At 45.1% G+C, this 26,590-nt stretch overlaps 1 long non-coding RNA gene across 1 annotated transcript; it reads left to right on the top strand.

Moving 5' to 3' along the window:
* The first annotated feature begins 4,498 nt into the window (after window positions 1-4,498).
* LOC147122001 (uncharacterized) lies at window positions 4,499-23,890 on the top strand. Its single transcript, XR_015075418.1, has 3 exons — window positions 4,499-5,504; window positions 22,681-22,773; window positions 23,144-23,890. It is a non-coding gene; the product is annotated as an uncharacterized LOC147122001 (long non-coding RNA).
* Window positions 23,891-26,590: the final 2,700 nt, after the last annotated feature.

The raw sequence follows: 26,590 nt of genomic DNA on the forward strand, positions 1-26,590 counted from the left end.
CGCTAGGCCTGGCACCTTTCTCAGACCCAACTGGAATAACTGACCATCAACATTTTGTCTCTTTTTTGTCTCTTCTGACTACAGGAAGTGGGTGGGCTATCCTTTTGATTTCTTGAATATTCAGTGATTTGCCCGTAGATCTGTCATTAAACCCAGCTACCTGATTGCCGCACCCCCAAGAGTGGATTCTCAGCAAACACCCCATGCTGCGTTTAAATGAATAGATCATCCCAATGATAAAATGTATAGATGTTCATGTGATAACTAAAGCAACTTCCATTATCTAAAGCACTTTGTTCAACCACTTTGTCTGAATCCTAACCTATATTTCCAAGTTTGGTTGTTCTGTGAATTTAATCACTTGAGAGCTACAGTTAAATTAACAGTAGCACTTTTAATATAATTTACACCAAGCTCCACCTCAGAAATCCCAAATGATGACACAGACCTAGGGATCTTAGTAGACTTGATGCTCAACAGGTCCAACCAATTCAAAGCAGCAATCAACGCAATCAACAGAATGTTGAACTAGATGCTAAAACAGTAGATTAGAAGTCAAAGGAAGTCATGACCAAACTGTACAGTGCTCTGGTCAGACCACATCGACTGTGTCCAGTTCTGGTCCTGAGATACAAGAGAGACGTTTAAGCATTGGAGACAGTGCTGACAAGAGGTAAGTGGCTGATCCCTAATGCAAGGGGTCTGAGTTATGAGGAATGATTGGAGAAACCTAGGCCTTTTAACCTTGAAAGGAAATGTCAAACAGGTGATCTTGTAGGATACTGCATTACATAGTTAACAGCAGGGAAGAAGTGAATCTGGAAATACTTTAAAGTAAACTACATGAGCAGGACAAGGGGACACAGGTTCAAAATATTAAAAGGCAAATTTAGGACTCATAAAGAAGTTTTGCTTCCCACAAACAGTGGTCAATGCATGAAATAAGAAATAAGGCAAAACGTCTAGAATTATTTAAGAACCAATTGGATGTTGCCATGGGGCGATGTTAAGACATTTTTGGATGGATGAACAATGATTGGCTCAATGGTCTGCCTCATCTGTAATTATCTTGTGATCCTGTGACAAGATCCCATTCTCTAGAGATTTTTCTTGTACTTTCCTTGCAATCCTAGACAGGATAAAAAAACAAGCTCATTACCTGAAAGGCAAATTTTCTCTCATCTTGAACCTCCCACAATTGCTGCCATTGTCAATTTTTGGGCCAGATTTTGCTGGAAAACTAACAGTGAGGCTAATTGCGCTCACCATTACTTCTGCGTAAATGGTACAGAAACTTCAGGCAAGGGACAGTTGCGCACTTAAATGTGAATAACCAAAAGTTACACTCTGAGTTGCGCTGCTCCAGCATTAGCTTTACAAAAGGTAAATCGTGCTTGACTAATCTACTGGAACTTTTTGAGGATGTAACTGGTAAAATAGATAAGGGAGAACCAGTGGATGTGGTGTATTTGGACTTTCAGAAGGCTTTCGATAAGGTCCCGCATAAGAGATTAGCGTGCAAAATTAAGGCACATGGGATTGGGGGCAAGGTATTGACTTGGATAGAGAACTGGTTGACAGATAGAAAGCAAAGAGTTGGAATAAACGGGTCGTTTTCCGAGTGGCAGGCAGTGACTAGTGGGGTACCGCAAGGATTGGTCCTAGGACCCCAGCTGTTCACAATATATATGAATGATCTAGATGAGGGAACTGGATGTAATATCTCCAAATTTGCAGACGACACAAAGCTGGGTGGGAGGGTATGCTGTGAGGAGGATGTCGTGAAACTCCAGTACGATTTGGACAGGTTGGGTGATTGGGCAGAAACATGGCAAATGCACTATAATGTGGATAAATGTGTGGTTATCCACTTTGGTGGCAAAAACAGGAAGGCAGATTATTATTTGAATGGCAATAGATTGGGAGAAGGGGAAGTGCAAAGAGACCTGGGTGTTCTTGTGCACCAGTTGCTGAAGGTAAGCATGCAGGTGCAGCAGGCGGTTAAGAAGGCAAATGGTATGTTGGCCTTCGTAGCAAGAGGGTTCGAGTACAGGAACAAAGATGTCTTGCTGCAGTTGTACAGGGCCTTGGTGAGACTGCACCTTGAGTATTGTGTGCAGTTTTGGTCGCCTTATCTGAGGAAGGATGTTCTTGCCATGGAAGGAGTGCAGCGAAGATTCACCAGGCTGATACTTGGGATGGCAGGAATGACGGATGAGGAGAGATTGTGTCGATTGGGCTTATACTCACTGAAGTTTAGAAGATTGAGAGGGGATCTCATCGAAACCTATAAAATTCTGTCAGGCCTGGACAGACTAGATGCAGGAAGGATGTTCCCGATGGTGGGGGAGTCCAGAACCAGGGGTCATAGTCTAAGGATAAGGGGTAAGCCATTTAGGACTGAGATGAGGAGGAATTTCTTCACCCAGAGAGTGGTGAACCTGTGGAATTCTCTGCCACAGAGGGCGGTGGAGGCCAGTTCGTTAAATATATTCAAGAAGGAGTTGGATATATTTCTTAAGGCTAAAGGGATCAAGGGATATGGGGAGAAGGCAGGGACAGGGTACTGAATTTGGATGATCAGCCATGATCTCATTGAATGGCGGAGCAGGCTCGAGGGGCCGAATGGCCTACTCCTGCTCCTATCTTCTATGTTTCTATGTTTCTAGCTTTGCAAAAACGGCATCTCTCTGTCTGCCTCACTATTGAAATGCATAGAATGACGTGAAGTTGCTGTATTTGCGCAGTAGATACAAACCAAACTGGCCACAGATATAATTACAAGCATAAGCACCATTTTAATGACGTGATAAATATTAATGACTGTCAATCAACCTCTCTGGCACCAAAATTAACTATTAAAGTGTGGAGTCTCATTCTTTGAAGTGGTGAATTGTTTTAGGAGATTTTAAAAAGGTCAAATTTTAAATTAAAAATGTTTTTGTCTTACCCTTCCTTTTTTTCTGTTTCTCTTAATCCAATCTTTCTTTCCCTCTATTTTTCTTTCTGTACCTGATTTGACATTGACTTGGCCCACTCTAATTCACCCTCCTCAGTCCTTACGCTGTTTATTTCCCAACCCTTAAATCTCATTGGTTAAGGCGATACCCTGTTGGTTGCCCTGTTCACTCAGGTCCCAGATGCCCTGTTTCCCTCACTGCACCGTTATCAGCTCGCACTTTTAGCAGCTTAGGGGGCAAAATCTTTTTGAGCTGAGGTGTGCAGGTTCAAGTCTAACCAATGGCAGATGCCCTGCTACAGCAAAATCTGGCCTATTGTCTTTCTACATTTTAGAAATACTACTTTGATCATTGCTCTTTTGAATGCTCATCTTTTGTTTCTCCTAAGCTCCAAATACACCAATTTCACTTCCCTGCATTAATATGAAGATTTAACACACTATCCTCTATACTACCTCACTATTTTCCAGGACCTCAAAACCAATCCTCAGTCCTTCACTTCTTCTTACAACCTACAGATTTTTATAACCCAAGCTTGGAATCATTTGGCTACTACTTTTTTATAATTTAATTTAACGCATCTCTTCTAACCTGGTGGTGTCTTACACTATGGGGCATTGATTTTGCACCAAGGTATCGCAATTTAAAAAAAATTTGTTGGATGAGGATGGAACCATTAATTAAAACAACATGTGAACTTATCAATTTTGTCCCGTGTGATTGGGATAAATGGAACTTTTGAAATTTATCTCAAAAAGAGATATGTGATGTTGGCTAAAGTGATTCAATCAGGTTTTAACTGTTCTATAAAAATAATTCAACTGAAAAACATCTTTTGCAGAAGATACGGATTTGTCAAATTCAAGCTGATAGGTGTCGCTGTCTTTGGCTAAAATAAAAGAATGGATGTACAATAATTAACTAAAGAAGTGTTATGCTTGGGTCAGAAATATGTATCCAATCAGAAGCTCTACAAAAAGGGAATGGATTGGCAATGGTTAGGCATCTGCATGTCAACTGCATAAATTAATCCTGGCAGATCAGGAGCATAATGTCCAAAAGAATAGAAGGGTTACCAGAACCACACCAAGAAAACCTCACATCTCTCCTATCTGTCCAAAGGGACTTTCCCCTAATATCAATTATAATTATGGCCTCCTTCTTCTTGGTGCTTCTGTAAATGTGATCATTTTTCTGGAGGGGGATGGTGGAAGGGGAACACATCATTTATATTTTATAATTGGAAAATATGCAAGTTATTAATAGGATTAGGAACAAGGAATTAATGGAGTTGGGGATCTGGAATTAATGAAGCCAAGGTCCACTAATCTAGAGTCCAATCAGATGGCAAGGATGAACCACAACAATGAGTCATTTAAAGACCTAACTCAGTTAGAGGCTTTCAGACACAGCTATAAGTTAATTCAATAGCTTCTCAATTTTGCATTGAAAACAGATGCCCAACACAGCACTTAACTTAATGAGAGATGAAATATAAGCTTCCATTAAATGTATCAAGCCCAAATGGGTCACAGGTGTCCTTGCAAGCGATAGCTAACCGCCTAAAGCTAAATTACCTGTTAATGAAAGTTAGGCACAATGTTAGTTCTTTAGAAGCAGGCTCTAGTAGTAACTGAATCTAACGTCAGGTTTGCATTATTACTATATGAAATAGTGGAATTTGCACCGTCCGACAAGTCTGAGGGGAATGAATGTGCCAGTGGATGCCAGCCACGTCTGCTCGTCTTTGTGCAAAAGAACTATTTAACTTTCGGGATTCAGTTAGAACAATAAATGAGCAAGAAAGTACTGTAACATCATTTTTGCAACACTGAAAAAAGCCAAAAAAGTTGCAACATAGAGGTGGTGTCAAAAGCCAATTACTAGCAGAGCAAGTTAAATGAAGAAAAAAGAGTAGATCTGATACCATGTGCAAAATGTGGGTGTGTGGCATATCCATGTCATTCTGATTTCAATGGGAATTAGGGGGAGAAATTCAGTACCGCCCCACTTGGAGGCCAGCTCTAATGATTCCCAGCTTTTAAAAAATTGGGATTTTGTGCTCCAGGAAGGACATGGAGCACTAAATCAAGTGCTCCACTTCATTCCTGGAGCGCAGCAGGCGGGGCGGTAGGTGTGCAGTGGGCCGTGCAGTGCTGCCGCTTTGGAAGGCTCCTTCCCTCCCTTAAAGGGAAGGGCCATCGCTGCAGGCTCCGCAAGGGAAAAACTTACCTGGTCCCCAACAGCAGCCTCGATGCAGCCCGATCAACTGCAGCAGAGTGCCGGGCTGATTGATCGCTGGCGAAGACAAAGAAAAAAAGAGAAAGAGCATTTCAGTTTTTTTTTTACTTACCTCGGCACCTCGCCTTTAAGTATTGCCCCCGAAGCGCCCGGTCTCCCGATGAACACCTCCTGCAACTGACAGTATTTTCGCCTGGTGACACTGCAGGGGCGAAACCGAAATTCGGGCCTGGGGCGCAACCAGGGCGATGCGCAGCCGGATGACGTCACGATCTCCGGGCAGTAACATTGCCGCGCCGTGCGGTAAGTCGTTAGTGTCCCATTATCGCCCCCCCCAGAGGCGATAATGGGAGGTGCTAAGGAGGCTCATTTCTAGCCCATAGTTCCTAAAGTACAGTATATGGGCCATTTCAACCCTAGTGGGAATGAGCTTGGGAGTACTTGATGCTGACACTGGCTGTTAAAAACAGCAAGCCTTCCAATCCTCAGAATCAGCATTCCTTGCATCAAGGGCCACTTAAATCGCAAATTGGGATTGGATGGATAGCAACAGTTACAATGATGCAACCTCCCAACAAACCCACTCAAGTTCAAGTCTTAGTCTCAGTTGAAATTTGCACTACAGTTTTCTATAGGAAATGAGCTAAGATGTCTGTAGAAGGGAGCAATTGCCCCAAAAAGCAATTAGTGAACAAAGGAAGTGGCTGTACTGCCACTTGTAGCCTGCATGCCTATGGCAAATTAAGCCAGTAAATGAAGTCAATCTCTAAGATAGTTAAGGAGCGCATCACAAGAGACATTGGAGAATCCATGCAGATCCCTTGCTTTCCCAACCATAGGGGTTAGAGGAGGCTAGCAAAGAGAACGTGAAAGAACATTAGTCATTTTGCAAGGCCAGGTTCCCAGTGTGGAGCTCCACGAGAGGGGAATGTGGATCTGAGATAGGGTTGTAACACTGTATAAAGTCAATTCTACTCCAGTCTAGTGAGACTCACAAAATCATCCCTTTAGGCTAATGGAAAGTATAGATGGTTAATGCATCCAGCAGAATATTATCAAAGATGTTGCATTGATTTTCTTTCCCTTAATTTTTTTCTAAAGCTGTCTATTAGGCAACAAATCACTGATGAATTGTGATACAGTGCAACTCTTTTATAAGGAAATCTGATTTGTCATGACAGCATTCACTGCATCAGGAGTTTCATTACATGAGCAGGTTCACTTCAGCTGAAGTCCTTACTAACTACTGTACTAACAGATTGATGAACTGGTGAAATCAGCACATTGATATATAAACTGGCACTCCCCCAGTCTTGGCTGAATTCAAATGAATGCTTTTCTGAAGTTTTTCAGAAGATTCAGTCAGTGCACAGACATAGTTTAGAGATGACTGAAAGCATCACTTTTCACTTACCATATACCCATTGCTTTTTAATGAACAAACAATGGAAATTTAGGGGTTAATGGAAAGGAAAATCACTGGGGGGATTAATAGGCGGCCAATCTACTCCCGCCCAATTTCCACCACCGCCAAAAATAAAATTCTACTCCTCACTGTCCAATTTTCACTGGTAATACTTTCATTGTGGCAGGAGTTGCTGCCTTTAGTGATATGGAAATGAACAGCAACAATGGCAATTTTTCATTGTAAATTAAACTTTACTCCATCTCAACGACTTCTTTCTTTTAGTCTGCTGCTGTCTGAGACCTGCCAAAACCCATCAGCATCCTTAAAGGTCTCCAAATTAAATTACTGAGACATCCATCCAGGTATACTTTCTGTTTGCCTGATATGGAGTGCACATCTCTCTCTGTACAGAAATACCAACAAAAATTGCACTGCTTCCCAGAACAGAGCATTGGTAAGCTTTCTGCTGCAAGTGCAGCTGGGACTTGCCCTGCCTGTTAAGGCATTGGCTTGAAATGGGGCTGAGTGGAAAGAACCTCAGCCTCCAGTGACAGCTCGACCCATCCAGATCCCACCAATCAGCCAGTCTGGTTGGTCAATTATTTAGTGCCTTGGAGTTCTCCAGATGTGTCTGACACAGGTATCAGATTATTAACTTTGTTGAGAGCTTGACTAGGCTCTAAAACAATGGGCTGTATTTTGCAACCCCTATGGGTGTGTACAAGGTGCGCAGGCGCCCGTAGGGGCCGCATAAGTTCCGGGCTTAGGCATGGGAAGCACAGGCGCTGAAACCTGGCACTTGCGATCTGTCAAGAATTCTCTGCATCCCCAGGAAAAGGGCCCCTGCGGGTGGAGAGTTGCGCTATTTACCCAATTTCCGCCCGCTGAAAGGCCATGGAATTCTTACGCCTGGTAAAAGCAGGCATAAGGCCTACTTTTACCAGCATAAGAATAATAAAAAATAGAAAAATAAAATGTTATCACTCACTTATACATTAAAAACCATATCCTATAAGGTAAGTTTATAGTTAGCCCGGTTAAAATATATTTTAAAAAATTTCAAAAAATAAAATTTTTGTTCAAAATATTTAATTAATTAATGTTATATATGTAACTTTAAAAAAATTTCACGTGTTCGTATATTTTTTTAAGTCAAACCCATTCATACTTATGACAGTTCTGTACGTATGGAAGTCCCATAAGTATGAATGGGGATTCCCTTCTTTCATTGGTTGGGCTGGCCCACCTGATCCCAGGGGTGCTTGTGAACTGCATGTGCCCCTGGGATACGTGGGCCTCTACGTATTTCTACCAGGAGAGGCCCAGGATCACAAGTCTCCGTATCTCCTGGACCATCAGGTAAATGCGTAGATTTTTTGATGATCGGAGGCATCCTCCCATGGGAAGCCTCCGATCACAAATTCAGGCCCAATATTGCCAGGCGGGTCATCTTGTAGGTAACACAACCCCAAAGCAATAAGAGTTGGAACCCTCCCTGAGGGCAGCAGCAAATTGACTACAAATAGATTAAACTCTATAGAAGTACATTTCCAGCACTGTCCAGCTAAATACAATGGTTGTCAAATCCCATTTTGTCTCCTTGCATGCTGATTTTTCATGGTCTGTGCCGACTGCTTGGATTCCATGTAATTGGGAATGGACTCAAATTGATCTTTTAATTAAAAATCCAAGTAAAATTAGTGGAAACTCATTGCTAAAATCAGTGGCAATGTGGCCGATTCAATTCCTGTCAATCATAATCTACCATTTCTGTTCCAAACTGTTTAGGGAAAGTACCTGCACAAGGAGATTCAAGATGAGGAAAAGGGAGGACATTTTCACGAGAGAATGTTTTCTGTTTTCATGCGTGAACATAGGAACAGGAATAGGCCATTCAGCCCCTCGAGCCTGCTCCGCCATCCAATTAGATCATGACTGATCTGTACCTTCTGCATTTACCCGCTTTAGTTCCGTATCCCTTGATACCCTTACCTAACAAAAATTACCCTTACCTAACAAAACATTTCTATGCTTACTTAAGTGAAAGTTTCCTTGCTTATTTAAAACCAGCAAATCACTTAAACAAGTGACAATAAAATAACCCTAAATAAACTCCTTAACTTTGGGTTGATATATATTTATGTATGGATGCTACATCACAAATTTAAATATATGCATAACCCATCAATGTGTTTTTTCTGACCATGCAAAGACTAAGGTTTGATCCAAAAAATGGAGAAAAACGTACAGCACTATGAATGCTACAGATAATCTTGATACATGTGCTGTCTGTCCTGATCTACTGCATATAAAGCAATTCCATCATATTGTAAATCACTCAGTTTGAAAAGGAAAGGTATCATGAAACATGACAGCACTCCATGAAGGTAAATAATATCAGAGATGCCTCTCACTCTGGATGAACAATGGGTTCTGACATTGCCCTATGTGTGGCTTTAGACAAAAAGCACGCTGCTCTGATAAAGCAAGTCCCAAATCTCTAATCAACATCTGGTCTGAAAACTGTGGGAATGAAAGAAGGATGTGAGAATATAGTATATCTGCAGTATTACTAATGGTGTGCAGATGTGTACGAGTGTGTTTCTATGTGGTCCTGTCAAGGGAAACCCTTTGCTGCATTTTCATAAAATCAGTTGCAAGTTTTATTTTTTGCATCTGCTGCATGCTTTGATATGGTTGTAAATTAATACCAAAGAAGAGAAGCACAGCACCAATTTCTGAGGTTCCCGTTAATTTTGCATTGAAGTACTTTAATAATAACAGTGCTAAATAGTAGTGTATTAGAAACAGGTGGGGAAATGGCAATATTAGAATCACGTGTCATTTTGTCAGGAATTTTAATATAAATCAGAATGTACCAAATCTCATTCAGTATTGCAAGGTCACAGGTTAATATAATAAGTCTTCAATAATCACTCCTTAAATCTAAAAAGCAAATAGTTAAACCACATTGGAAGTTGGAGCTGCTTGCCTTTAAGAGAGTGACCCCTTAAGCTATTACTAACTTATGTTGAGAAAAAGTAAAAAGAACGTTACAATGTACTGTACAATGTCAAATGGGCTTGCTTGTAAAAATATTTGTAGCTTTTTTTTTTAGTCGTTCCTGGGATGTGGGCATCGCTAGCAAGGCCAGCATTTATTGCCTATCCCAAATTGCCCTTGAGAAGGTGGTGGTGAGCCGCCTTCTTGAACCGCTGCAGTCTGTGTGGTGAAGGTACTCCCACAGTGCTGTTAGGTAGGGAGTTACAGGATTTTGACCCAGCGAAGATGAAGGAATGGCGATATACTAAGTCAGGATGGTGTGTGACTTGGAGGAGAACTTGGAGGTGGTGGTGTTCCCATGCGCCTGCTACCCTTGTCCTTCTAGGTGGTAGAGATTGCGGGCTTGGGAGGTACTGTCAAAGAAGCCTTGGTGAGTTGCTGCAGTGCATCTTGTAGATGGTACACACTGCAGCCACGGTACGCTGGTGGTGGAGCGAATGAATGTTTAAGGTGGTGGATGGGGGGGCCAATCAAGCGGGCTGCTATGTTTTGGATGGTGTCGAGCTTCTTGAGTGTTATTGGAGCTGCACTCATCCAGGCAAGTGGAGAGTATTCCATCACACTCCTGACTTGTGCCTTCTAGATGGTGGAAAGGCTTTGGGGAGTCAGGAGGTGAGACACTCGCCGCAGAGTACTCAGCCTCTGACCTGCTCTTGTTGCCACAGTATTTATGTGGCTGGTCCAGTTAAGGTTCTGGTCAATGGTGGCCCCCAGAATATTGATGGTGGGGGATTTGGTGATGGTAATGCCATTGAATGTCAAGGGGGCAGTGGTTAGACGCTCACTTTTTGGAGATAGTCATTGTCTGGTACTTGTGTGGTGCGAATGTTACCTGCCACTTATCAGCCCAAGCCTGAATTTCGTCCAGGTCTTGCTGCATGTGGGCATGGACTGCTTCATTATCTGAGGAGTTGTGAATGGCACTGAACACTGTGCAATCATCAGCGAACATCCCCACTTCTGAACTTATGATGGAGGGAAGGTCATTGATGAAGCAGCTGAAGATGGTTGGGCCTAGGACACTGCCCTGAGGAACTCCTGCAGTGATGTCCTGGGACTCTGATGATTGGCCTCCAACCACCGCAACCATCTTCCTTTGTGCTAGCTTTGACTCCAGCCAGTGGAGAGTTTTCCCCCCGATTGCCATTGACTTCAGTTTTACTAGGGCTCCTTGATGCCATACTTGGTCAACTGCTGCCTTGATGTCAAAGGCAGTCACTCTCACCTCACCTCTGGAATTCAGCTTTTTTGTCCATGTTTGGACCAAGGCTGTAATGAGGTCAGGAGCTGAGTGGTCCTGGTGGAACCCAAACTGGACATCAGTGAGCAAGTTATTGGTGAGTAAGTGCTGCTTGATAGCACCGTCGATGACACCTTCCATCACTTTGCTGATGATTGAGAGTAGACTGATGGGGCGGTAATTGGCCCAATTGGATTTGTCCTGCTTTTTGTGGACAGTGCATACCTGGGCAGTTTTCCACATTGACGGAGAGATGCCAGTGTTATAGCTGTGCTGGAACAGCTTGGCTAGAGGCATGGCTAGTTCTTGAGCACAATTCTTCAGCACGATAGCCGGGATGTTGTCGGGGCCCAGTGTATCCAGTGCGCTCAGCCATTTCTTGATGTCACATGGAGTGAATCAAATTGGCTGAAGATTGGCTTCTGTGGTGGTGGGGTCCTCAGGAGGAGGCCGATGTGACTCATTCACTTGGCACTTCTGGATGAAGATGGTTGCAAATGCTTCAGCTTTGTCTTTGCACTCACGTGCTGGGCTCCACCATCATTGAGGATGGGGATATTCATGGAGCCTCCTCCTCCCGTTAGTTGTTTAATGGTCCACCACCATTCACGACTGGATGTGGTAGGACTGCAGAGCTTTGATCTGATCTGTTGATTGTGGGATCGCTTAGCTGCCTATAGCATGCTGCTTCCACTTTTTAGCATGCATGTAGTCCTGTGTTGCAGCTTCCCCAGGTTGGCACCTCATTTTTAGGTATGCCTGGTGCTGCTCCTGGCATGCTCTTCTGCACTCCTCATTGAACCAGGGTTGGTCCCCTGGCTTGATGGTAATGGTAGAGTGAGGGATATGCCGTGCCACGAGGTTACAGATTGTGGTGGAATACAATTCTGCTGTTACACACATATAAAAGAGTAGAGAGGGCTTGGTGCCAGACTTGATTTACATAATCTGAGCCTTCATTTCTAAATAGCTTTCTACAATACAGAGGTGTTTGATATGGACTATAACAGTCCTCTGAGAATGACAACCTGAAAAAGTGATTTAAGCAAATGAAACACAAATAATCACAAGTTTACCGATATGGTTTCAAGAGTTGTTTTTTAAATAAAAGACTTTCAGGTTTTTTCCTTCATTTTGGTAAAACACAGTATCACAAAAAAACAGATGATGTGTATTTCTGGTAAGAGTGATAAGGATTGTAACATAAGGATGAAATTGCAACAAAATGACGTATCAAACGAACCTGCATTAGATGAATAAAGCCTTTAAATATTCTTTAAATAAATATTCTCTTTGAGGATACTTATGGCTTCTGTTGTTGACTGTTAAATGTTCCAGCAGATCCAGATGGTCTTTTCTGCTTGATTCTTGAGTTGGTCAACAACTCTGGAGATGGCTACCTCATGGGGAACATGCTTCTTTGCCAAAGAGGAAATGGATTAAGTAGCAGTGATAAATAAACTGGGCACACGGCATTGGACTTGGACATCTAGAATATCAGGATGGCTGGCATGTCACCAGCTGTCCTGTGTCACCTCAGTCTGAGTTTCCTCATTTGTTTTACAACGGACTTTTGCCTTAAATGTGGTGGAAAGACCAGCACAGGGCAGCTAAGGACATGCCTTCCTCCCTGCAGCCGGTTCCCCTTTTTGCCACAAATCCACTTCATAAAATTATTCTCTTATTGGAATGATCCACTAAAGGGCAAACTGCACCAACAGAAAAATTAAAATTCTACCCCACTAGAATGGTTCCAGGTTTGATCGCAGTGTGTGTTGAAATACCTGATCTCAGTCAGGATAACAGTGGACAACTGTAGTTGGCCTCAGAGACCCAGGGTTAGGAGAGGAAAATCAGTCAGGCTTCCCGCTACTGATTGCAATTCAGTGATCCCTGCTGAAAGTGCAGCAATGTGGACGTCAGGTGAGAATAGGATTTGGTTTCGCCCTCGTCTGTGGCTGGTTTTGCACACTTTGCACAAAAATAATAAATTGCAGGACAACGGAGTACTACAGTTTAAAATCTTTTATGAAGCATTAGGTCTGATCTTACTCACAGCAGTACAGTGGGGACAAGATGGAGTTAGGACCCTAGCCTGGGTCTTCAAAACAATAGCAGTCCTTACAGATACATGTGATTATAATAGGTATTCCTTACAGATGCCTGCGGGCCAATGATAATTCAATATGCAAATGTTACATCCCCTTTCTTTTAAAAGAAAAATATTATGCAGTACTTTTAAACCTTTCTTCTACCTAATGTTCTCGGTAGCATAAACATATAAGTAAACTCAGCATTTAACTAGCGCTGAAAACATCTCAATGTTTCAATAATGATGTAGTTCTTTTTAGGGCAGCGATCTGCCTACACCCTTTGACAGTTCACAAGTCAAGGATAACTCTTGGCTTGAACTCTCGTCCCGACCTTGTGTGGTATGGAACTGAGCATGCTCCTGAATTGGTCAACAAATCAGGTTCAGGTTTAGGTTCAGGTAAGTATGATGTGTTTTGTGTATTGCTCTGTTCATCACACTCTGTTGAACTGATCCTCTCGTCGGAATGACAGTGTTGTTCCTTGGTGTTCAGGAGGTGCCTGTGATTGCGGCAGTACACCTGTCCTTCTGGGGTGCGGACGTGATACGATCGCTCAGTGTCAGCTGGCTGGATGACGACTGCTGGCTTCCAGTAGTCATGCTCCTGGATTCTGACAGATTCTCCATTGTGCAGCAGCGGCAGTAGTCTAGCTGACCTGCCATAGTATCTCTTTTGGTGTTGCTGTCTCTGTACACGTTTTTGCATGCACTTGCTTGCAGCTGATGACCTCTGGCCTGTCTGGGATACGGTGAGGTATCATGGGCTCTTTGACATTTGATGGGCGGCGTTCTAGACAAATGGAACATTTTCCGACAATGTCCTCAATGTGTTTGCACATTCTGGGCCAAAACATAATGTCACATGCTCCTTGTTTGCATTTTTCCATGCCCATGTGTCCAGCATGAATTTTTGTCAACATCTCTTCTCTGAGACTGGTAGGAATGATGATTTTCTCCCCTTTGAAGATGATTCCGTTGATTTGTGACAGTTCGTCTCTGTGGTTCCGGAATTCAGATATGCTCTGAGGGCATTTCCTCCTTTCCTCAGGCCATCCTTCATGTATGACTTTGCTCAGCAGTGTGAGTTGTGCATCTTTCTCTGTTCCTGCTCGGATCTCCTTCAGTTTTGAGTCACTCACAGGTAAGCTGTTGTATACCATGTGCACCTGCACATCCATGCCTTCACTGAGGCTGTTGTCCTGGTAGCTAAGAGACTTTCTGGAGAGCGTGTCTGCGACAGGAATGTCTTTGCCTGGACGGTGAATGATTGTGAAGTCGTACTTCTGTAGTTGAAGGATCATTCTCTGTAGCCTTGGTGGGGCTGCGGCTAGTGGTTTCCCCATGATTGACTCGAGGGGCTTGTGGTCGGATTCCACAATGACTTGTCGGCCATAAACGTACTGCTGGAAACGCTTACATCCAAACAGAATTGCATATAGCTCTTTCTCGATTTGAGCATAGTTGATTTCACTGTCTGTGAGAGATCTGGAAGCATAGCCGATGGGCTTTCCTTCTTGCAGTAATACTGCACCTAGTCCATACTTTGATGCGTCCACTTGTAGTCTGAGCTCTTTGTTGGGGTCGAAGTAGGCAAGAACTGGTCCTGGTTCTCTGGTGATTAGGTCTTTCATTTTCTGAAATGCTGTGTCATATTGTTTGTCCCACAGGAACTCATTGGATTGTTTGAGCAACTGACGCATGGGTGCGTTGACTTCGGAGAGGCTCGGGGCAAACTTGGCTAAGTAGTTAACCATGCCTAGTACTGTCTCTAGCTCTGCGCGGTTCTTTGGCAGCTCCATCTTCTTGATGGTGGCGATTTTCTCTAGATCCGGCTTAATGCCATCAGTTGAGAGGCGATGCCCGAAATAACTGATCTTGGTTGATCCAATTATGCTTTTCTCAGGGTTGAGCTGGATACATTTCTCCGGTGATCTTTGCAGCATCGCACGGAGGTTCCTGTCATGCTTTTACGAAGGGGAAGTCATGTTTGACAAATTTGCTCGAATTCTTTGAGGACGTAACAAACAGGGTGGATAAAGGGGAACCAGTGGATGTGGTGTATTTGGACTTCCAAAAGGCATTTGACAAGGTGCCACACAAAAGATTACTGCGCAAGATAAAAAAAATCACGGGATTGGGGGCAATGTACTGGCATGGGTGGAAGATTGGCTATCTAACAGAAAACAGAGAGTTGGGATAAATGGTTCATTCTCGGGTTGGCAATCAGTAACTAGTGGTGTTCCGCAGGGGTCAGTGCTGGGACCCCAACTCTTTACAATCTATATTAACGATTTGGAGGAAGGGACTGAGTGCAACGTATCCAAGTTTGCCGACGATACAAAGATGGGAGGGAAAGCAGTGAGTGAGGAGGACATAAAAAACCTGCAAAAGGACATAGACAGGCTAAGTGAGTGGGCAAAAATTTGGCAGATGGAATATAATGTTGGAAAATGTGAGGTTATGCACTTGGACAGAAAAAATCAAAGAGCAAGTTTTATCTAAATGGAGAGAAACTGCAAAGTGTTACAGTACAAAGGGATCTGGGGGTCCTGGTGTGTGAAACACAGAAGGTTAGTATGCAGGTACAGCAGGTGATCAGGAAGGCAATGGAATCTTGGCATTTATTGCAAGGGGGATGGAGTATAAAAGCAGGGAAGTCCTGCTGCAGTTATACAGGGTATTGGTGAGGCCACACCTTGAATACATAGAAACATAGAAACATAGAAGATAGGAGCAGGAGTAGGCCATTCAGCCCTTCGAGCCTGCTCCGCCATTCAACGAGATCATGGCTGATCATCCAAACCCTAGCACCTAGTCCCTACACCGACAGCCATCCCACCCAAGCCCTATCCCCGTAACCCCATGTATTTAATCCCCCCTAACACTAAGGGCCAATTTTTTATCATGGCCAATCAACCTAACCCGCACATCTTTGGACTGTGGGAGGAAACCGGAGCACCCGGAGGAAACCCACGCAAACACGGGGAGAATGTGCAAACTCCACACAGACAGTCACCCGAGGCCGGATTTGAACCCGGGTCCCTGGCGTTGTGAGGCAACAGTGCTAACCACTATGCCACCGTGCGTACAGTTTTGGTTTCCATATTTAAGAAAAGATATACTTGCTCTCGAGGCAGTTCAGAGAAGGTTCACTCGGTTGATTCCGGAGATGAGGGGGTTGACTTATGAGGAAAGGTTGAGTAGGTTGGGCTTCTACTCATTGGGATTCAGAAGAATGAGAGGTGATCTTATCGAAACATATAAGATTGTGAGGGGGCTTGATCGGCTGGATGCGGTGAGGATGTTTCCACTGATGGGTGAGACTAGAACTAGGGGGCATAATCTTAGAATAAGGGGCTGCCCTTTCAAAACTGAGATGAGGAGAAACTTCTTCACTCAGAGGGTAGTAAATATATGGAACTTACTACCTCAGAGAGTTGCGGAAGCTGCGACATTAAATAAATTTAAAACGGAGATAGACAGTTTCCTAGCTGATAAGGGAATAAGGGGTTACAGGGAGAGGGCAGGGAAGTGGACGTGAGTCTAAGTTCAAATCAGCCATGATCCTATTGAATGGCGGAGCAGGCCCGAGGGGCCGTATGGCCTACTCCTGCTCCTACTTCTTATGTTCTTATGTTCCTCTCTATTCCTGCCATAGATGAGGATGTCGTCTATGATTGCGATTACTCCGTTGAGGCCTTCATAGGTTTTGTCGATCTTCTGCTGGAATTCATCCTGAGCTGAGATAAGACCAAATGGTAAACGCAGAAATCGGTAGCGTCCAAATGGTGTGTTGAACGTTGTTAGCTTAGATGAATCTTCTGTGAGCTTGATAGTCCAGTATCCTGATCGTGCATCCATTACACTGAAGTAACGTGCTCCCACTAGCTTGGGTGTGATGTCATCTAGCGTTGCTAGAGGGTAGTGAGGGCATTTGATAGCCTTGTTCAAATCTCTGGGGTCGAGACAGACTCTGAGCTTGCCTGTACGTGGTTTCTCAACCACTACTAACGCGTTGACCCACTCTGTCGGTTCTGTTTCCTGGACGATGATTTCTGTATTCTCCATGCTCTGCAGCTCCTCCTTCAGGCGACTATGTAGAGCAAGGGGTATCCTTCTCGGTGGGCAAACCACAGGGGTTGCTGCTGGGTCAAGGTGAATAGTGCATTCACCTGGGAATAGTCCGATTCCTTTGAAAACGTCAACAAACTCCTCCATGACTGTCTGCTTCTCAACTGGTGCTGTCAATGATAGCACTAGCTTGACGAGGTCCATGTCTAAACATGCCTTTAGACCTAGCATTGGAGGTGCTTGAGTGTCAACAATGTAAAAGTCCAACATAATGTCGCTTTCTTTGTACTTACATTTCATCACGCATGTGCCTTTTACAATGAGCTGCTCACCCCCATAGCTGGTCAGTCTGCGTGAGGTGGGCTGTAGCTCACACTCATCCTTCAAGCTGTGATACTCACTCAGAGGAATTACATTAACCTGAGCTCCAGTGTCTAATTTAACCTTAAGCTCTTTGCCCTGTTTTCCAATCTCACTATCGGCAAAGGCTTGCTCAGTCTCTGAAATCTGTTTTTTCTGTGACACAGAATCAATAAACAGTTCCTCTGCATTTGGCTCTCTATCTGGCATTTGGCTGTTAGTCACTGTGTGTACTGTTTATCCGCAAACGGTCCTGCAAACTTTAGCAAAGTGGTTCCATTAAGCACATTGCCTTCCTTTTGCAGGGCATTGCACCTTTTCCTCGTGCATCTTGTTTCCACAATATCCACAGTTTTTGAAGTGTTTTATGCCTGTGTCGCTCATTTTTAGAACTCTCTCTGTTCTTTCTGTTCCGAAACACGCTCTCTGGGCAGTGTTCTTTGGTGTGTGTCTATTAACTACGTGCACTGTCTGTTCACGCGAACTGCTCGTGGCGCCGGTTATGGTTTTCAACTGTGCTTGGGCTATCTCGTGCGATCTAGCTATGTCCATAGCTTTGTCCAGCGTTAGCCCGGACCCAACATTCAAAAGTTTCTCTCTCACTTTAGCTGAATGTATTCCAAACACAATGCGGTCTCTGACCATCTCATCTTTATCTTCTGCATATTCACAGTCTTTTACCAGTAGTTTTAACTCAGTCACGAACTGTTCAAATGACTCACTAGCTGTGATGAAATATGCCGTTCATCAGGCACTGTATTCTCTGTGTTCTCAGGCACTGTATTCTCTGTATTTAGTTTAGTTTCAGTTTCATTTCCCCTCCGGTACTGTATTGTGTGTAGGGTTCCACCCATACCTGGCCACTACTTAAGCAGGCTGCACTGTCTCACAGACAGTGCAGCAGATCTTTGGATGGGAGACACTTCTCCACTGTGTATTACTTTCTTAGTTAATAAAAGCCTTGCTTTGCTCCGTTAACGTCGAGTCTCGGATTCATTGAGGCACATCAATTTTATTAACTAAATTTTCAACGCAATGGATCAACTCTTGAAACCCGAACGTTTGGATTTGGACCAGCATGCTTCGGACGCATCGGCATGCTTCGGACACTGGTTTAAGTGTATGGAATTCTTCCTGGACAATTCCGTAGCCGTCACAGGCGCTATGGACGCCGAAAGTATGAAACTCGGAATCCTGCGGAATTGGGTAAGCCACCGAGTTTACCCCCTCATCCAAGACGCCGACACGTACCCGGCCGCCTGCGACATCCTAAAGGCGCATTACCAGCAGCCTACGAATGAGGTGTACGCTAGGCACCTGCTTGCTACTCGCGCACAGCGACCTGGGGAATCGCTGGATGAGTTCCTAGTCACCCTGAAAATGCTTGGCAAAGACGGCAAGTGCCAAGATGTAAAAGCCGCAGTGTACACTGACGAGCTTGTTCGTGATGCCTTTATCACAGGCCTCAGCTCCACTTACATCCGGCAGAGACTACTGGAAAAAACGGGATTGGACCTGAAACAGGCTGTGGACACAGCGCGGTCCCTGGATGTGGCCCAGAGAAACTCGGACGCCTACTCTTCAGCCCGCGCCGCCCACACCGCCACGTGTGCACCAAGGGTGCCGCCATCTTGGAAGGCATCTTCCCCGCCCGGCAGCCCGACACCGTCGGGGCCCCGCTCTCCCCCCAGAAGCCCTATGACAGCCGCGACGCGTCGGAGCCCCAACTGCTACTTCTGCGGGCAGCCGAAGCACACCAGAAACCTGTGCCCGGCGAAAGGCACCACCTGCTTTAAGTGTGGTAAGAAGGGGCACTTTGGGAAGGTGTGCAGAGGGAACCCCGCTGGAAAACCCGCCACCGCCGCGTGTGCGCCGTGGGAGCGGCCATCTTGGACGCCATCTTGCCCGACCTCGTGTGGTCCGCCATCTTGTGAGCAGACAGCGTGGACGCCATCTTGTCTCGATCAGGGCCCTACAGTGGCATCGGTCACAGTGGACCAGACCAGACCGCACCCGCTATCCAAATCAATGGTGGACATCGAGGTAAACGGGTGCGGGGTTAAATGTTTAATTGACAGTGGAAGCACGGAGAGTTTTATCCACCCTGAACTAGCACAACAACTCTCTCTAATGGTGGTCCCTGCTCGGGGCACCATCTCTATGGCTGATAAAACCCAGACATCGACCGTTATGGGTTACTGCGCGGTACAATTGTCCGTTAACGGAACTGTATATGATAATTTTAAATTGTTAATCATGAAGAATCTATGTGCGAGCGTGATCTTGGGCCTGGATTTCCAGTGCCACCACCAAAGCATCACGCTCAATTATGGTGGGTCCCAGCCGCCCCTCACAGTGTGCGGTCTGGCTACCCTGAAGGTAAAGCCGCCTTCGCTATTCACAAACCTTACTCCCAACTGCCGGCCAATAGCGACCAAAAGCAGGAGGTACAGCTGGGAGGACAGGCGGCTTATCGCGACCGAGGTAGACAGGCTCCTGAAGGAGCGCATTATCGAACGCAGCAACAGCCCGTGGCGCGCCCAAGTGGTGGTGGTGAGGGGTAGCGAGAAGAAGCAGATGGTGATAGATTATAGCCAGACGGTTAATCTATACACCCAGCTAGACGCCTACCCACTACCCTGCATATCCGAGATGGTGAACCAAATCGCCCAATACCGGGTGTTCTCCACCATCGACCTCAAGTCAGCGTACCACCAGCTCCCTATCAGACCAGAGGACCGCCCGTACACCGCCTTCGAGGCGAACGGACGCCTCTACCAATTCCTCAGAGTCCCCTTTGGGGTGACGAATGGGGTCTCGGTCTTCCAGAGGGAGATGGACCGCATGGTCGATGACCACCACTTGCAGGCAACCTTCCCCTACCTCGACAACGTCACCATCTGCGGTCACAACCAGCAGGATCACGACTCGAACCTCGAGAGGTTCCTGAAAACCGCACAAAAACTCAACCTCACTTACAATGAGGACAAGTGCGTTTTCAACACCACGCGCCTCTGCATACTAGGCAGCATGGTGGAGAATGGGGAAATCGGACCAGACCCCGACCGATTGCGCCCCCTACGGGAGCTGCCCCTGCCCAACACTCCCAAAGCCCTGAAAAGGTGCCTGGGGTTATTTTCTTATTATTCCCAATGGGTCCCCAACTACTCCGACAAAGCCCGCCCCCTCTTGAAAGCATCCTCTTTTCCGCTCTCTGCTGAGGCCCACGCCGCCTTCAAAAGCATTAAGCAGGATATTGAGCGGGCCACGCTACAGGCAGTGGACGAGAACACTCCATTTCAAGTGGAAAGTGATGCGTCTGACTTTGCCTTGGCGGCCACCCTCAACCAGGCAGGGCGGCCCGTAGCTTTCTTCTCGAGGACCCTCCAAGGGCCCGAGATCAGACACTCCTCCGTGGAAAAGGAGGCCCAAGCCATTGTGGAGGCAGTGCGCCACTGGCGCCACTACCTAGCCGGCAAACGCTTCACCCTACTTACCGACCAGTGGTCGGTAGCGTTTATGTTTAATAATAAACAGAAGGGGAAGATTAAAAATGATAAGATTCTCAGGTGGCGGATCGAGCTCTCCACCTTTGAGTATGACATCATTTACCGGCCAGGGGCCCTTAACGAATCCCCCGACGCCCTCTCACGAGGGATGTGTGCCAGCGCCACCGGGGATCAGCTACAGACCCTCCACAACGACCTCTGCCACCCAGGGGTCACGCGGCTGTTCCACTTCATAAAGTCTCGCAACTTACCCTACTCGATTGAGGAAGTTCGGTCTCTGACCAGGAACTGCCGCACTTGTGCTGAGTGCAAGCCTCGGTTCTACCGCCCAGATGGAGCCCACTTAATCAAAGCTACACGGCCCTTTGAGTGGCTCAGCTTAGATTTCAAGGGCCCCCTCCCGTCAGTCGACCGCAATGTTTACTTCCTGAACATTGTGGACGAATACTCCCGTTTCCCATTCGCCTTCCCCTGCCCAGACATGACCAGCGCCACGGTCATTAAATGCCTCAACAGCCTATTCTGCCTGTTCGGTATGCCAAGCTACATCCACACGGATAGGGGGGCGTCCTTCATGAGTGAAGAGCTACGCCAGTACATGCTGTCCAGGGGGATCGCCACGAGCCGTACCACCAGCTACAACCCCCAGGGTAATGGCCAGGTGGAGCGAGAGAACGGGACAGTATGGAAAGCAGTCACTCTAGCTCTAAGGACCAAGGGCCTCCCTATCTCCCGCTGGCAGGAAGTCCTCCCAGATGTGCTCCATTCGATACGGTCGCTATTGTGTACTGCCACTAATGCCACGCCTCATGAACGAATGTTTGTCTTTCCCCGGAAATCCACCTCAGGCGTATCCATGCCATCATGGCTCTCCACCCCAGGTCCGGTATTTGTACGAAGGCATGTGAGGGGCCACAAGACGGACCCTCTCGTGGAGTCAGTGCACCTACTCCACGCCAACCCCCAATACGCGTATGTCCGGCACGCCGACGGAAGGGAGGACACCGTGTCCATAAAAGACGTCGCCCCAGCCGGTAACGACAACAACCACGACAACAACAGCAACGGCGATCACAGCAACTCTTACCCACCCACTACTCTTTCATCACCCCCGGAAGAACATCGACCAACGGTGCCCCCACCAACTACCCCTTCAACAACCCTGGCGGCGCCCCCGGCAGAGACCCAGGAGGCCACCGGGGACACCCAGCCGACACCCGCGGCACCACGTCGGTCACAGAGGACTATCAAACCCCCGAACAGACTAAATCTATAGAAGGGGTGAATGTGATGAAATATGCCGTTCATCAGGCACTGTATTCTCTGTGTTCTCAGGCACTGTATTCTCTGTGTTTAGTTTAGTTTCAGTTTCATTTCCCCTCCGGTACTGTATTGTGTGTAGGGCTCCGCCCATACCTGGCCACTACTTAAGCAGGCTGCACTGTCTCACAGACAGTGCAGCAGATCTTTGGATGGGAGACACTTCTCCACTGTGTATTACTTTCTTAGTTAATAAAAGCCTTGCTTTGCTCCGTTAACGTCGAGTCTCGGATTCATTGAGGCACATCACTAGCTCCTTGTACTTTCTCCTGAAACTTGTACCTAGCGATTATCATATTTGTCTTGGGCATCACATATGATTCAAAACAGTCAAAATAACTTTTCAGTACCTTTGCTTCATCCGCGGTGAGAGACCATGTGTTAAAAATGTCTCTCCCTTTTTCTCCGATCCACAGGAGTAGGTAGCTGCATCTTTCTTCCTCCCCTTTGCTTTTCAACGGACCCAAGAATATCAACCACGTGTTGCTTGAACTTGCGCCATTCTCTAAGTAAGTTCAAAGATTCCCAATTCATTCGAGGTAAGGGAGCTCCAACGATGTCCATTTCAAATCCCTGTTCTGACACCATGTCTTGTTTTGCACACCTTGTACAAAAATAATAAATTGCAGGACAACGGAGTATTACAGTTTAAACGCTTTTATGAAGCATTAGGTCTGATCTTACTCACAGCAGTACAGTGGGGACAAGATGGAGTTAGGACCCTAGCCTCGGTCTTCAAAACAATAGCAGTCCTTACAGATACATGTGAATATAATAGGTATTCCTTACAGATGCCTGCGGGCCAATGATAATTCAATATGCAAATGTTACAGTCTGTAGTTGAATAGCCTGTTAATCTTCACTCTACTCACTTTTTAGATGACCTGCATGATGAGTGGCCACTTGGACGAGTTACTGGAGGGCCCCAGTGAAAATGTCGCCTGCCCACCCCTCCTCCGACCCAGCAAAGAGAAGAAAAAACCTTAAAGTCTTTTATTTAAAAACAATTCTTGAAACCATATAGCTAAACTTATGTTCTGCCGTACAGCAGTGGGAATTTTAACAGACTTTCCTTGTGGTGCCCAGAGGAGCACCCCTGCTTCTCCTAGAGCCATAAACAAGCTTAAAACTTACCTGTTAGGGTCTCCGCTTCTTTATCGACTGGTTTTACTGAGCAGAACGCCTGCTGCTAAATTGCCATCGGGGTCTTTATGTACATCATAGGACCCCAATTAGCATATATTAATCAGACTCCCACCTGAATCAGGCAGGCACCTCAGCCGCTGGCAAAATCAGCAGGGTTAAAGCTGCTGCGGAGTGGGACTGGAGTGCCAGCTCACCCTCCCATCTCTAGCCAGGCGGCTGCTTAGGTGATTTGCCCCTAGAGCATATATGCCACTTTATAACCTGCTGCTCAGTGCAGCATCGCAGTTATCCAGAGTTATGTACCCTTTAATTTTCATGCCCTTCCTCTAAGCATCTGACCTCTGTTTCATCTCACCATACTATGCCTCACGGACCGTCACTGCTTGGTAAATTATAGAACTTGCATCCACACTAAGATAACCTAGGCTTTGACTGTATTTAATTTTGTTTTTTGTTACTGGTAGTTGAATAAATGTTGAACACTAAGTGGGCCTATTCCTTTTGTTTAAATGGTAGCTATGATGCTAGAGTGTTAGACTCCCAACTCATAAAAGCAAGTTCTAATAATAGTGCATACATGCCAACCATCAGTGTTTCAAGCCAACAGTCAGCATGGTTTTACGAAGGGGAAGTCATGTTTGACAAATTTGCTTGAATTCTTTGAGGATGTAACATACAGGGTGGATAAAGGGGAACCAGTGGATGTAGTGTATTTGGACTTCCAAAAGGCATTTGACAAGGTTCCACACAAAAGATTACTGATCAAGATAAAAAATCACGGGATTGGGGGTAATATACTGGCATGGGTGGAAGATTGGCTATCTAACAGAAAACAAAGAGTTGGGATAAATGGTTCATTCTCGGGCTGGCAATCAGTAACTAGTGGTGTTCCGCAGGGGTCAGTGCTGGGATCCCAACTCTTTACAATCTATATTAACGATTTGGAGGAAGGGACCGAGTGCAACATATCCAAGACATAAAAAACCTGCAAAATGACATAGACAGGCTAAGTGAGTGGGCAGAGATTTGGCAGATGCAATATAATGTTGGAAAGTGTGAGGTTATGCACTTTGGCAGAAAAAATCAAAGAGCAAGTTATTATCTAAATGGAGGGAAACTGCAAAGTGCTACAGTACAAAGGGATCTGGGGGTCCTGGTGCATGAAACACAAAAAGTTAGTATGCAGGTGCAGCAGGTGATCAGGAAGGCCAATGGAATCTTGGCTATTATTGCAAGGGGGATGGAGTATAAAAGCAGGGAAGTCTTGCTGCAGTTATACAGGGTATTGGTGAGGCCACACCTGGAATACTGCGTGCAGTTTTGGTTTCCATATTTAAAATCCAAATTTTTCTTTGTTTCCATTTTTTGAAGTAATATTTTATCAATTATGAAGTACAAAAAGATTTGAAATGAACGAGATTGCATCATTTTAAATGTAACGATGTAAAATTTCCCAGCAGACACCTTCCCCCATAAATGTACCACCAAATTTGTCCCATCAACATTTGGGTTTCCCCTTCAGGCTTTCAAGTAGTTATTTTATCCTCCAATACAAGTGAAGGAATGTTGAGTATCTGTAAGTTTGAGTTAGAAAGCTCATGTAACCACTTGTTTTCACATGTAATAGATTTATAATCAGGGCCATTATCGAGTTGTCAGCTTTTTGAAGGCTGTGTCTGCTTTTTTGAACCTGTCAGTCAGCTCTTGCTAATTTTTTTAATTGGCATTTATGACAGTCTTGATTGATTTCCATGCTTAGGTTGGCTCCAGTATGTACCTAGTCATCTGGAGGAGGGAGGAGACACTGACAGGTTAGTGCTCAGGGATAAGAAGGCCTTTCCTCACTGCCAAAATACACTGCTTTTATTGCAAAGTCTAGGTGACAGGCCAAGGCCCATATAGCAGGACACCACCAAGGTTGAGAAAGGGAGAGAAGGCCAGACTAGGCTTTAAAAGCCAGTCACATTTGCAGTTTAGATAAAGATTTAAGAGGACTAATTTATTAATAAAGTAGAGAAAGACAAGAAAGGCTGCAATGGAGAGAAGTTGGGGGCTTTTGATAAGAGAAGGATCATCAGACAACAAGCTTTTCCTTGTATTCTATTCAGGAATGTGAGAAAAGTGCTGGGTTTATCAAGGAACTGGCACCATTCAAGGTGACCACAGCTGGATTGTCTCATCCTCCTTGTCTGAGGAGCATAGAATGGGTGTTAAGTGAGGAATTAGCATCATTTTTGTTTCCTTATTGCTCTAGCTTAAATCTTGAACAAATAGGACAATATTATTAAAGGATTTCTAAAGCTCATGCTACCATTCTCAGAAGCCTGCAAAGGCTTAAGGTAATGTCAAATTATACTCTACAAAATAGAGCATTTTTTCCTAAAACAAAGTTACTTTGTGTGAAGTATTTACAAGACTGACAGTTAAAGCTCACATCTGACTGCAATCAGTTAGCAGCATACTGCTGACAAGTAATTAAAAGTTGTTAAAATGTTCACTTCACTGGTGCTGTGCACTCAAATCAACACCATGCAATGCTAAGCTGCTCATTGGAGTTCTTCCTAAGTATAGGATTAAAGTCAGCTATGGTAACAGAAGGAGGCAATTTATTTGAATAAGAAAAGTTAGATTATTTCGGCCAAGCCAAAGATGTTTGTTTTTTCATGTGATCTCGGTGGCAGTCACCTGAGGACAGAACCTGCTCGCACTGTGAGCAGAAGATGGGAAGAGTGAAAGAAGGGGAAGAAAAAAGGTGCAAGCAAAGCAGCAAGGAAAGGGGAAATAGAAAAAAATCATCGGCAGCAAAGAAAAAACACAATAGTGTTGATAACTTTGTCAGTCTGCTGGTCTGTGTCACAGAGGAGAAGAATTGGAGACTAGGAATAGGCAGACACTGGGGAGTATGAAAGGAGGTAACACTATAAAATGTATTTACATGAATTCTGGAAGGAACTATGATGTTGTGGGAATGACAGAAACATGGCTGCCCAGAAGATGGGAATGATTGGACATTCAAGGTTATCGAATGTTCAGAAAAGATAGAGTGGACAATAAAGGGGGTGGTGTAGCTTTGTGCCATGGACATCTGAGAAGTAAATGAAGTAAATCCTGTGGGTGGCAGCAAGCTACAAAACAAACCATTCTGCTTAGACAGCTCAAATACAAAAACATCAAATAGCA

The sequence above is a fragment of the Somniosus microcephalus genome, chromosome 3, assembly GCF_052327205.1.
Source record: "Somniosus microcephalus isolate GS21.2 chromosome 3, FLI_Smic_1.0, whole genome shotgun sequence".
In the NCBI taxonomy this organism is placed as follows: domain Eukaryota; kingdom Metazoa; phylum Chordata; class Chondrichthyes; order Squaliformes; family Somniosidae; genus Somniosus; species Somniosus microcephalus.